The sequence below is a fragment of the Ranitomeya imitator genome, chromosome 2 (assembly GCF_032444005.1).
Source record: "Ranitomeya imitator isolate aRanImi1 chromosome 2, aRanImi1.pri, whole genome shotgun sequence".
In the NCBI taxonomy this organism is placed as follows: domain Eukaryota; kingdom Metazoa; phylum Chordata; class Amphibia; order Anura; family Dendrobatidae; genus Ranitomeya; species Ranitomeya imitator.
In genome coordinates, this window is record NC_091283.1 from 800,889,620 (window position 1) to 800,903,726 (window position 14,107).

Here is a 14,107-nt window from a genome sequence, read left to right on the forward strand (position 1 = left end):
ACTTTATTATTGTATCTATCTGCCCATAAGTCGATGTTTCTGCATCTTTGTTTATAGCTTTGAATATTAGCTGTTCTCAAGAAGATAAGAGTGGGGATGTTAGGTGTCGAGTTCCCACCTCTGCACAGGGGGAATCTCAAACCATCTCCACTGTGGTCTCCCATTCTTCTCCAGCCGCAGTGAAGTATGCTCAGCAGAGACGTCAGTCCCAGAGTCTATCTCAGACTGATACTGGACAACTGGTTACTACTGCCCTTCCAGACTCTGTCATTGTAGCCAGCAATGTTCCGCAGTGAGCAGGTCTTTCTGGGACTAAGTCCTGCTTTTCCCATACTGAGCATATCCAAGGGATGACCTCCCATTGGCGGTCGGGGGTCACATGCTCAGGTCCTGTTGCGGCTCCTATTGGTCCATCTGGAAGGTCTTGTAGCACTGCCGCTATAAAAGGTTCACATGGCCACTCGGCCACGCGCTAGGGTACATTTGAAAACGTGTGTGTGTGTTGATGAGTGCAAGTCGTTCTTTAATCATTCCCTCCCTTGTGTATGACTGCTCATGTAAGGTGGATGTCTGCTATCTAGCGCCCGGCTGAGCTATCAGCACAAAAACACACAAAGCAGCGTCTAATTGCTGTGACCGCCAGTGCGGCGCCGGGCACTATTAGAGCGCTTTCCTGACCCAAGTCTGGGTGGTTAGTGGGGTCTGCCAGAGTGACACAGCACGCACTCTCATGCATATAAAGTTACTTTTTGAGTTACTCTGATACCCCAATTGTGGTGTCAAGCGCAAAAGGTCTACACAAACTCTAATCTTGTGTCCTGGGATAGAGTTCTGTGATTCCTTGCTTGCGCTCTTTGCGTGGTACCGCGGCCCTGTGACGCAACAGGGTTCGCTTCCTTCATACAGGGTGAAGTTAACCCATGTGTGTATCCACATCGCACCACCAAATAGTCCGTCTTTACTCAGCAGCAGGTTCTATCTCTGCACAGTGGACCCCGGGCTGCGAACACACCTCATACCTTCTTTAATTATTTGGTGCGTTCCGGTAGCCCTAACATTACACTAGTGCAAGGGTCTGGCTAGTAATGACGGACAAACAGCAATCCTTGCAGTATATCCAGCAGCTGGAGTGCAGGTTGGCAGCTCTCGAGCGCACAACCTCAGCTGTGGATGTTACCGCAGTATCTGTTAATGCTGCTAGCGTGGCTGCAGCAACCTTGTCCACTGCCACCCCTGTTCCGACCCTATGTCGCCTCCCGCTGCCAGATACATTTTCTGGTGATAGCAAATCTTGTAGCTGTTTTGTGAGCCAGTGCTCTATACACCTCGAGCTCCTGGCTGCACGTTTGCCCACAGAGTGGGCAAAGGTGGGATTCATTTTGTCTCCCCTGTAAGACAGGGCGTTGGAATGGGCTACGCCGCTGTGGAGCATGGCGTTCATGTGGTGCAAAGTGCTCCGCTGTTCCTGAGCACTCTGAAACTCTGAACTGGAGTGGATCGGAAAAAGCTCTTATCCCTATATTTTGGAGGGGGCTGGCTGACCATGTGAAGGACGCTTTGGCCACTAGGGAGATTCCTGCCACACTGGAGGAGCTAATAGTTTTGTCCACTCGTATTGACCTACATTTTAATGAGCAGAAGTTAGAGGGAGCCCAGTGTAGGCAGAGGATTCGGCTGGCTTCCACCTTCGCCAAACCTTTGGAATCTCCAGTCCAGGCCCCTGAGACACATGAGGCCATGGAAGTGTCACGAGCGGGATCTAAGTCCCGGACTGCTCGTGCACTGAAGGTCTGTCATGTTTGCCAGCAGTCAGGACATCTTGCCAACAGATATTCCCAGTGGTCGGGGAACGTCAGCGTCTAGTGGTAGTAGGTGGAGGTACACTAGTCATGGCGATGTTTGCCTCCAAATTGTCCTTTAAGGGGACAATTACAACAGGCTCATCCACTCATTCGGTAGAGCTCTGCGTGGATTCTGGGGCGGAGGGCAATTTTATGTCATCTGCCTTCTCCCAATGTCATGCAATACCCCTGGTGATGCTTGCTCTACCAGTAACCGTACGAGTGATGAATGGGTCAACACTGCCCTCACAGATGGCACACCAGACCATCCCTTTTAGCTTGTCCATGTCGCCAACTCATCAGGAGATTATATCTCTGCTCGTCATTCCTGAGGGAATTGATGAGGTCCTGTTAGGGATACCTTGGCTGCGGTACCACTTTCCTTATATTGAGTGGTCCACAGGCAGAATTTTGGGATGGAGTGAATCTTGTGGGGGTAGATGTCAGAGGGAATGCATTCAGGTTGCTACTACTGAGGATCCCGCAGATCTATCCTCTCTCCCCAAGCAATATTGGCCCTATGTAGAAGTGTTCTTCAAAAGGGCTGCGGAGACCTTTCTGCCTCACCACCCCTATGACTGTCCTATTGACCTCTTGGTGCTCAGCCTCCCCGGGGTCGAGATTATCGTTATCTCTCCTGGAGACGGAGGCAATGTCATAGTACATCCAGGAAAATCTGGCAAGAGGATTCATTAGGAAGTCAGTGTCACCTGCAGGGGCTGGGTTCTTCTTCGCGCAGAAGAAGAACGGGGAACTACATCCATGCATAGACTACAGGGGTCTCAATGCCATCACCGTTAAGAATAAATATCCTCTGCCCCTGATATCTGAGCTCTTTGATAGGCTTAGGGGAGCAAGGGTATTTACTAAAGTAGATCTGCGGGGTGCTTACAACCTGATTCGCATCCATGAGGGGGACGAATGGAAGACGGCTTTTAACACCAGGGATGGGCACTATGAATACCTAGTGATGCCCTTTGGGCTCTGTAATGTCCCATCTGTTTTCCAAGACTTTGTAAATGATATCTTCCAGGATATGCTCTCCACCTCGGTTGTAGTCTATCTGGATGATATTCTCATCTACTCCCCAGATATTGACTCCCACTGGAGAGATGTCTTCGACCTCTTACTGGCAAATTCCCTCTACACCAAGCTGGAAAAATATGTGTTTGAGCAGGAGTCCTTACCTTTCCTGGGCTATATCATCTCTGCCCAGGGATTGGCCATGGATCCTGCCAAACTACAAGCTGTGATGGACTGGCAAGAACCCCATTCTCTTAAAGCGGTGCAGCACTTTATGGGGTTCATTAACTATTATTGCCAGTTCATCCCTCATTTCTCAACTTTGGTAGCTCCCTTGGTAGCCCTCACCAAGAAGGGAGCAAATCCTAAATTGTGGTCTGAGGAGGTCTCCAAGGCCTTCACTTCTATTAAGTCTCATTTTGCTAGCGCTCCAATCCTACATTGCCCCAATGTAGATAAGTTGTTTATAATGGAGGTGGATGCCTCATCCATTGGTGCTGGAGCAGTCCTCTTCCAAAAGGATGCTCAAGGATGGAAGCATCCTTGCTTCATCTTTTCCAAGACCATCACACCAGTGGAGAGGAATTATTCCATCGGGGACAGGGAGTTGATAGCTATGAAGTTGGCTTTCTCAAAATGGAGACTTCTTTTAGAGGAGGCTCGCTTTCCTTTCCAAGTATTCACAGACCACAAAAATTGGGTCTACTTACAGACAGCCCAGTGGCTAAATTCTTGCCGGGCCATATGGTCCCTGTTCTTCTCCCGGTTCCATTTCACCCTCCACTTTCTCTCTGTGGAAAAGAACATTTGTGTCAACGCTCTCTCTCGCTCCGTTGTATCATCTGAGGAGGAGGAAGAGAAGCCTTGGCTTATTGTCCCTTCTGAGAGCCTGAGAACCGTGGCTCTGGTTTCACTAGAGTCTGTGCCCCCGGGCAAGACCTTTGTACCATCACATCTGTGACCAGAGGTTCTCTCTTGGGCTCTCTCATCCAGGGTGGGTGGACACTTTTGGACCAAAAGGACATCTGAGCTTCTGGCGAGAACGTACTGGTGGCTGCATATGGCTTGTGACGTTGGAGACTATATTCAGGCGTGTGTCTCCTGCGCCAAGAATAAGTCCCCTTGACAATGGCCAGCTGGGTTGCTTTACCCCCTGCTAGTGGCAGACAGGCCCTGGGAGATGGTCGGGATGGATTTTGTCGTGGGCTTACCCAAGTCTCGTAGCCGCACCATTATTTGGGTGATCACCGACCATTTTTCCAAAATGGTGCACTTGGTGCGTCTTCCACAGCTACCTTCTGCACAGGCTCTGGCAGCGTTGTTTATTAAACATATCTTTTGCCTACACGGTATGCCAGAAAAAATTGTCAGTGACCAGTGTCCCTAGTTTGCGTCTCAGTTCTGGAGAAAGCTTTGTCATCTACTCAGCATTGAGTTGAATCTCTCTTCAGCATATCATCCCGAGACGAATGGCTTGGTAGAGAGGGCCAACCAGACCCTGGTCACATATCTGTGACATTTTGTTTCAGCCAGGCAGGATGACTTGGCATCCTTGCTACCATGCATGGAATTTGTGCTAAACAACACCGTAGCCAACTCCACTGGTCAGACCCCTTCGTCCTTAATTACGGCCAGCATCTGCGGGTTCCTGTGCCTATGCCAGCATCTTCTGCCAACTCCAGGGTAGCAGACTGGGCTGTGGAGGCACGGGACATTTGGGACCACACTCAGGATGCCATCCAGGCCTCCAAGGAGAGAATGAGGTCCTTCACCGAGGCACATCGGCGCCCCACCGATTCTATGTCCTCCGTAGTACACGCCTGCGCAAGGCGTGTACTACAGAGGACAGAGAATGAACTTCAATCCAATATTGCGGCCAGCATGCAGCCAGCGGGTAAGGAAAGGGTGAATCAAACACTCGAAAACTCCGCCCATATGACCGAAAACCGTTCCCGCCAAATTCAGGTGACAGGTTCCCTTTAACATTTTTGACAATGGAATCATTGGCCAATATTCTTCAACAAAATCCTTTTATTAAGGGTCTATGTGTTGATAAACACATTATATAGTTTAATAAGATAATTTATTCTAGATTCTAGACATAATTATGTAGTCAAGAAAATTATTTTTGCTTAACTAATTGAAGTTTTAATTGGATTTTATTGTAGTGGACATATGAAACCCATTTAAGGTCCATGTAGTTCCATATAGTCCAGTTTGTTACTGGTCCTAATGATAACTGGACATATACTTTACATACAGTGGGGCAAAAAAGTATTTAGTCAGTCAGCAATAGTGCAAATTCCACCACTTAAAAAGATGAGAGGCGTCTGTAATTTACATCATAGGTAGACCTCAACTATGGGAGACAAACTGAGAAAAAAAAATCCAGAAAATCACATTGTCTGTTTTTTTAACATTTTATTTGCATATTATGGTGGAAAATAAGTATTTGGTCAGAAACAAACAATCAAGATTTCTGGCTCTCACAGACCTGTAACTTCTTCTTTAAGAGTCTCCTCTTTCCTCCACTCATTACCTGTAGTAATGGCACCTGTTTAAACTTGTTATCAGTATAAAAAGACACCTGTGCACACCCTCAAACAGTCTGACTCCAAACTCCACTATGGTGAAGACCAAAGAGCTGTCAAAGGACACCAGAAACAAAATTGTAGCCCTGCACCAGGCTGGGAAGACTGAATCTGCAATAGCCAACCAGCTTGGAGTGAAGAAATCAACAGTGGGAGCAATAATTAGATAATGGAAGACATACAAGACCACTGATAATCTCCCTCGATCTGGGGCTCCACGCAAAATCCCACCCCGTGGGGTCAGAATGATCACAAGAACGGTGAGCAAAAATCCCAGAACCACGCGGGGGGACCTAGTGAATGAACTGCAGAGAGCTGGGACCACTGTAACAAGGCCTACCATAAGTAACACACTACGCCACCATGGACTCAGATCCTGCAGTGCCAGACGTGTCCCACTGCTTAAGCCAGTACATGTCCGGGCCCGTCTGAAGTTTGCTAGAGAGCATTTGGATGATCCAGAGGAGTTTTGGGAGAATGTCCTATGGTCTGATGAAACCAAACTGGAGCTGTTTGGTAGAAACACAACTTGTCGTGTTTGGAGGAAAAAGAATACTGAGTTGCATCCATCAAACACCATACTTACTGTAAAGCATGGTGGTGGAAACATCATGCTTTGGGGCTGTTTCTCTGCAAAGGGTCCAGGACGACTGATCCGGGTACATGAAAGAATGAATGGGGCCATGTATCGTGAGATTTTGAGTGCAAACCTCCTTCCATCAGCAAGGGCATTGAAGATGAAACGTGGCTGGGTCTTTCAACATGACAATGATCCAAAGCACACCGCCAGGGCAACGAAGGAGTGGCTTCGTAAGAAGCATTTCAAGGTCCTGGAGTGGCCTTGCCAGTCTCCAGATCTCAACCCAATAGAAAACCTTTGGAGGGAGTTGAAAGTCCGTGTTGCCAAGCGAAAAGCCAAAAACATCACTGCTCTAGAGGAGATCTGCATGGAGGAATGGGCCAACATACCAACAACAGTGTGTGGCTACCTTGTGAAGACTTACAGAAAACATTTGACCTCTGTCATTGCCAACAAAGGATATATTACAAAGTATTGAGATGAAATTTTGTTTCTGACCAAATACTTATTTTCCACCATAATATGCAAATAAAATGTTAAAAAAACAGACAATGTGATTTTCTGGATTTTTTTTCTCAGTTTGTCTCCCATAGCTGAGGTCTACCTATGATGTAAATTACAGACGCCTCTCATCTTTTTAAGTGGTGGAACTTGCACTATTGCTGACTGACTAAATACTTTTTTGCCCCACTGTAACTGCTAGCCAAACAGTTCTTTTGTCAAAACTATCTCATAAACATGCACACTTGGCCTCAGAAAAGAGAGACGAGTAACCTGCCTGATGCATGGACAGTGGTTTCTCTACCCTATGACCAAAAGGATTGGCATGTTCAAATCCAACAGTTTGATTCTCCTATCAACATAGAATAGTGTAGAAATCTTATACAACTTAGATGGTTGGTTGGTCCTGTTAAAACCTTTATTTTTGTCCACAAAGATATTCATAGCTTGACTGATGGCAATCGAGAAATATCACCTGAATAGTGATGATGAGAAATAAAATCTTCACTGCTTGGTCCTTTGCCCAGTCTGATGCACACCAGGCTTTGTGACACCATGTAGTCACGTGAAACCTATTGACTATGCTTTACATGATGACATGATATCACAGGTCTAATAAGTGCCAGGAGTGGTTAGGATGCTAGGCCAAAGATGCCAAAAGAAAAAGTTTGATTGTTGGAACACGGAAGCAAGAATTGATTTGCTGATCTAAACACTTGTAAAATCTTTGTTTCTTCTTTTCTTTAGACTAATCAATCTACCAGAGGAAATTTACATTGTAATTCAAAATTATCAACCCTTTTATATTGAAGGCATACTAAAATCTTGTTTTTAATAAAAAAAAAATATTCAAAATTCTTCAACAAAGAATTTGGGTGTAAAGTTGGACAAATGTTTTATATTTTTTTTTGGTCACAAATTGCTAATTAATAATTTATATACATTATACTTAAAATGTAAAGCAAAGCCTCGTTGCCTAAATTCTTCTGATAAAAACCCAAAAGTTTCTTGATTATCTACAATAAGTACAGTACAGTACCAAAAAATTGAAAAAAAATTCAGTAAGCAATGTGTAATAGTCATGTGATATTTCTGTTTAAAATCATGATGTACTTTGTTTTTGTCATGCTATCGCGAGATGGTGTTAGTTTTCATATCTGACCATTATGTCATCTTTTCCAGGTTTCAGATGATCTCCGCGAGCTTTAAAATAAGAACATACCCCCAACTTGCATTGAAAAAACTACTTCATTTCTAATTATAGGAAATGGGGTATCAACAAGACTGTAATGTTTAATGCCATGAATGGGTACTTTTTAGTAGACATTATCCCTCTTAAATGTTATTATGCATTGGTGACTATTGTCTTGGTGTCTGTATTATGCACAGTGTACTGTTAAGTATTACATTTTACTCTTCCCAGGATCTGGATTACAATACATGCAGTTTCATTATTTTGTGCATGTACTAAATTCAGAGACTTTGAATCTTTCACATTAAAGTCAGGCCTTGTATAAGATTATCATTGGACTATCAAAGAAGCCTAAGAAACAATGGAACTAAAAGCACATAAAGTCTCTCAACTTTTCCAGTTATTTTCTTTTTGTTTCCACTAACAATTGTCAGTATAGCCTTCCTTGTATTACAGCTGCAACGGGAGAGATCAACACTCACATATATAAATCAAGTGTAACAGCATAAGGGGTTCTCCAAGTTTGTTTACATTAGCAAAGCTTATATAACAAAAAAACACATAACTAATTTCATAATGTGCAAATACAAGAAACAACAAACTTTAATTGGTAAATCTACTCTTTTAACGAGAAAGAGGTATCTTAATGTTTGCATTTGGGTGTATAGGCATCAATTTTCAGGCTATGTGCACACGATCAGTAATTGTGCAGCGTCCACTCGCAGCGTCCAGATTTTACAGCATAGTGGAAGGGATTTCAAGAAATCCCATTCCCATTATGCTTCCAGAGATAATGTATTGGACGCGGTGAATCTGCACGGTTCAGTGAACACATCCGGATTCACCTGCGTTCAAAAGCCGGCAGCACTGACATGTGCTGTGTCCAAAGCGCTTCCAATTAATGAACGTGTGCACATACCCTAACCATTTTATAGAAGGTAACAGTATGGGCATTATACCAAGAAATAAAAGATTCTGGGGCATATAGAAGGATTAATATTTTCCTCTCTGTTCTACATTTTGTTTAGAGTCTACTAGCCTTATAGTCTTGTATTCAAGTTTTCATACTTGAACTAATACTTTCTTATCTCATGTGCAATGTTTTAAGGTTCTGCAAAAACTGTGTAAATAAATAAATTAAATTTATCATGACCTGTTTATAGAGGGGGCGGCAGGGTGGAGATTTCTAAATGAGAATTACATTGTCTGTATATGGTATAAAAAGATGCATTCACAGAATAATCAAGCAAAATTGTTTTGCTCACTACAACAGTGCATTTTTTCTAGGAGCACTCATGATTTTAGGGGGCCTAGTCTCTAAATTGCCACTTGATGAAGACAGTTTACTGTCGAAACGCGTTGTGGGCTTAAGAAATTACTACCTTGGCCTTGTGTTCTTTGCGCTCCTTTGACCAGTTTCTTCATTGTCCTAATCTCTTAATTCGGCCTCACTGATGATATGGGAATGTGACTTTGGGTCAGAGAAAAACAGCTATAAGAGTCTTGGCCTCAACCTGTCCCTGGAACTGGGGCCCTTACCGGCAGGGTCAAGAAGATCTGGCCAGTTTTTATAGGAAGAGGTAATGACCAGATCAGAAGCAGCTGAAATGGAGCTGCATTTTTTGACCAGCATAGAGAGGGTCATTAACCTCTTCTGCCTCAGAGGAAACTAAATCCATTTAATATGGGACACAAATCACATCACCTCTAAAGAAGACCTGCAATTCATTCCCCAATGTGATCATCTAACTCCATGTCTTACATGGGGACATGAAACCCTCGTTACAGAGGTGACGTGGTAACCAGCCTATTTGGAAGCCATATATGAGAGATTCCTGAGAGATAGAAAAATCAAATTCCAGCTGTGGCAATGTTAGAAGACTTTACTCTTACTCATAGTTTTTGTGTTTTTAATCTCTCAAATTCTCTTGATAACTCTAAGTAAGGCTTTAAAAATCACAATTCAGAAACTGACATCACCCGTGATTTTTGTGATTTTATGTTTGTATGAGAGTAGAATAATGGAGTAATAAGATAATAAGCATTAACTGTATTATCTGTATGTCTAGTACAGAGCCTATCTGCATAGTGCAGATTTGGGGCAGTCTCTGTACGATTGGATCAACTACTGTGGACATTTTGGATGGGCAGTACACTGTTCTAGGGCTGTGTTTGTGTTTGTGTTTATGTTAGTGGCTTTGAGCATTCACTGAGTGTCAATGAGCACTACAGCCCTCCGTAAGTTTTGCACTAATCCCGAAGTACAGTAGCTGATTTTTCTATGTCTCAGGAATCTCTCATATATGGCTTCCAAATAGGCTGAGAGTTTTTTGTATGTATGTCCATGAGAAGAGATGAGCAAACTTGTTTGAAAAACGTTCGCCAATCTCAAATTGCACGGTCTGATTTGTGTTCAGATTGCCAGGCATTTTTCCTAAAAATCGCAAAAATTTGTCCAAAGCTCGGTAAATGTTCAAGTTTCCACTAAGGACTCTTTCGGACATCAGTGTTTCCAGTAGCAACACAGGTCACAAAACATCACGCACACGTGCACACTAATGCCACACGCATGATTTGCCTGGGGATCAGCGTTACTTTTCGTGCTGTTCCCTGGCGCTGAATGCTGAGTACAGTTCATATTGGTGTCCCCTGCTTGCTCTGCGATCAGCCGTAGCTGGGGAGAATGTTGAGATTTGTATTCAACTGTTAACAGCAAGAGCAGGCGGCGGTCGATGGGAGTACTGCCAGTGCTATAAATAAGTATTTTTTGATAACCAGCCAAGAAAGAAAAAACCTCAGTGTTAGCAAGGCAGATTATCAACAATAGAGGGGTCACCACCCATAATTTTTTATTAAATAAATAATAAAAAAAAACCTTTTTTGACAACCAGTAAAGCTAAAACTAACAGCTGGGAGCTGGTTTTCTCAGACTGGTAAGGAGCCATGGATATTGGCTCCCTCTGCCTAAAAATAGCGGCCCACAGCTGCCCCAGAAAAGGCGCTTCTATTAAATGCTGTAATTCTGGTCCTTTGCTCTGCTCTTCCCACTTACCCTGGTGCGAAGGCAAGTGCGGTGATACTTGAGAGGTTTGATATAATCTTTGTATTGTTAGTTGACATAAAGCCCAGAGTATTGTAATGGAGAGGTGTTTATTTAAATAATTTAAAAAAAAGCATGGTACCCCTCTATTCTTGATAACAAACCTTGCTAAAGCTGACAGTTGAGGATTGCAGTCCGCAGCTGCCAGTTTTGCCTGGCTCGTTATTAAAAATACAGGGGAAACCACGTAAATTTTTAAAACACTATTAATTAATTTATATCACAGGCGGTGGCTGAAAAATATTCCCATCAGCCACTGCCTTCTCTCATTGTTAACAGTTGAATACAGCTCTCAACATTCTCCCCTGATAGCGCTGCTCATAGCGTGAGCTGGGGACAGTGATGTGACCTGTCTCAGCACCTGGCGCCGGGGAATTGCACGATAAGTACCACTGATTCCTAGGCACCAGTACATGTGATACTCATAGGGCACATGGCTGCCACACGTATGCCACAAGTATTAAACACTGAGACACTAATATCTCCGGTACTGTTTTTTCCAGTACTGGAAATATCATGACGTGCGAAAGAGTCCTAATGCTTTTGTTAGGACTTTGGCTAGGATAGTGGTGCTGGATGATGAGCGGAGAGAATGTGTTTGATAAGGGGAGGGGGCGAGGAAAGGTCAGAGTAGCAGCGGACTCTATTTTTAATTTTATTTAATTTACTTACTGTATGGAGATTCCGGCGCAGTGGTTAGCACAGCAGCCTTGCAGCGCTGGAGTCCTGGATTCAAACCCCACCAAGGACGACATCTGCAAAGAGTTTGTATGTTCTCTCCGTGTTTGCATGGGTTTCCTCCGGGTACTCCGGTTTCCTCCCACATTCCAAAGACATACTGATAAGGAATTTAGATTGTGAGCCCCAACGGGGACAGTGATGATAATGTGTGCAACCTGTAAAGTGCTGCGGAATATCTTAGCGCTATATAAAAATAAAGATTATTATTATTATTATTATCAGCCAATTAGAGCGCAGAAACCATCCACAAAATCCACACACAAGGGTTTCTGTAATTGGCTGCCAAAGTCACATGTCCCTCTCCATATAAAAAGTGGTCACGTTGTTTTTCAGCTCCATTTTGTCAATGTAAACGTGCAGAGAGGCTGCTCCTGCTGCTGCTACAAGTAGTCAATAGATAGATAGGATCCTGTGTGAAATCAACCTTCCAGCATCTAAATCGCTTGTGTTAATTGGGTGGGCCAGACATCAGGACATATTTCAGAATCTAAATTGTTTGTGCTTATACTGTCGGCCAGACACCAGGCAGCATTTTCAGAATCTAAATAGTTTGTGCTAACAGTGTGGGCCATACACCAGGTCACATTTCAGAATCTAAATTGTTTGTTATTATACTGATGGCCAGACACCAGGTTACATTTCAGAAGCTGAATCCTTTCTGATAATAATGTGGTTCAGACAGATTATCTCAACAAATAAATACTGATAATTTAATGACAGGTGATGGCAGGTCTTGGGCCTAGGTTTGTAAAACAGCTGGTTAAAAGAGGGGAAGGGTATATCCAACATGACTGGGAAAAAGTGAGGTTGTGTTGGAAGGGGGAATAGGCTTGGTGTTCAAGATGTACCGTGGGTTAGGTAGTAATGTAAAGGTACCGTCACACATAGCGATATCGTTAACGATATTGTTGCTTTTTGTGACGTAGCAACGATATCGTTAACTAAATCGTTATGTGTGACAGCGACCAACGATCAGGCCCCTGCTGGGAGATCGTTGGTCGCTGGTGAAAATCCAGCACTTTATTTTGTCGCTGGATCTCCCGCTGACATCGCTGAATCGACGTGTGTGACGCCGATTCAGCGATGTCGTCACTGGTAACCAGGGTAAACATCGGGTTACTAAGCGCAGGGCCGCGCTTAGTAACGCGATGTTTACCCTGGTTACCGTTGTAAATGTAAAAAAACAAACACTACATACTTACATTCCGGTGTCTGTCATGTCCCTCGCCTTCAGCTTCCCGCACTGACTGGTGAGCGCCGGCCAGCCGTAAAGCACAGCACAGCGGTGAAGTCACCGCTGTACTTTACGGCCGGCGCTCAGTCAGTGCTGAAAGCTGAAGGCGAGGGACCTGACCAGACACCGGGAATGTAAGTATGCAGTGTTTGTTTTTTTACATTTACAACGGTAACCAGGGTAAACATCGGGTTACTAAGCGCGGCCCTGCGCTTAGTAACCCAATGTTTACCATGGCTACCCAGGGACTTCGGGATCGTTGGTCGCTGGAGAGCTGTCTATGTAACAGCTCTACAGTGACCAAACAGCGACGCTGCAGCGATCGACATCGTTGTCGGTATCGCTGCAGCGTCGCTTAGCGTGACGGTACCTTTACTGAAAGCTCCACTGAGCAAACACCGACTCATCCCATCCAAAAACAGCTAACAACATCTGTTACTCGATGGGCTACTTTCTTTCTTTGGCAGCTACACAGTAGTATGACTTGTAGATGAGGGCCAGAAAGAACATGTGTTCCAGTAGATGGCAAGAGCTGCATCAAGTGGCCTCTCCTCCTCTTCCTCCACCTTAACATCGCACAGAGCAGAATCCTCAGAGGTGGCACCCCAATTGTCCTTAATTTTCACAACTTTCCAACCTCTGCAGCTCATCTGTCTTGCCTTGGAGATATTGCCTGCACGGCATACAGCGTTCTCTTAGAACACGTCATCAGTGCTGCTGGTGGTATCTTGATGGATAAGCGCATCAGGCTATCCCCTCAAAGTGTAGACAACCTAGCTTTCATCAAGATGAACATGTCATGGATCTACAATGACTTTTGCACACAAGTTGCAGACTGGGAAGACTAGTCAATGGTGTAGTTTTTACTGTCCTTTATTGTAGTCTGTGACACCTTTGTCATGTCCTGCTACAAGAATATTGAGCATGTTTGATAGCTCTATTTATGTGATATCAGTCTGATTAAAAGGCTGATGATAGGCAGTAAACAATCTGGGAGGCAGAGGATGAAGATGTGCTCAATTATGCCCAGTACACTTAAATAGATATTCCCATCTCCAGAATCCTATTGCAATATGTAGTAGGTATAACAATTTTAGCAAATGTCTCCAAGTAGAAATGTAGTATAGTTTTTCTGATTCGCTATGTCGCTTACCCTATTGCAGTAGCTTAGGTATCCATGTTATCTCATTTTCATCTGAATAAAATTCTAATTACTCAGGAATGCAGAAACACATAGAAGGTATAAAGGTGTAGATGGATTTACTTTTCAAATTTACCATTCAAAATGGATTGTATAGGTTACA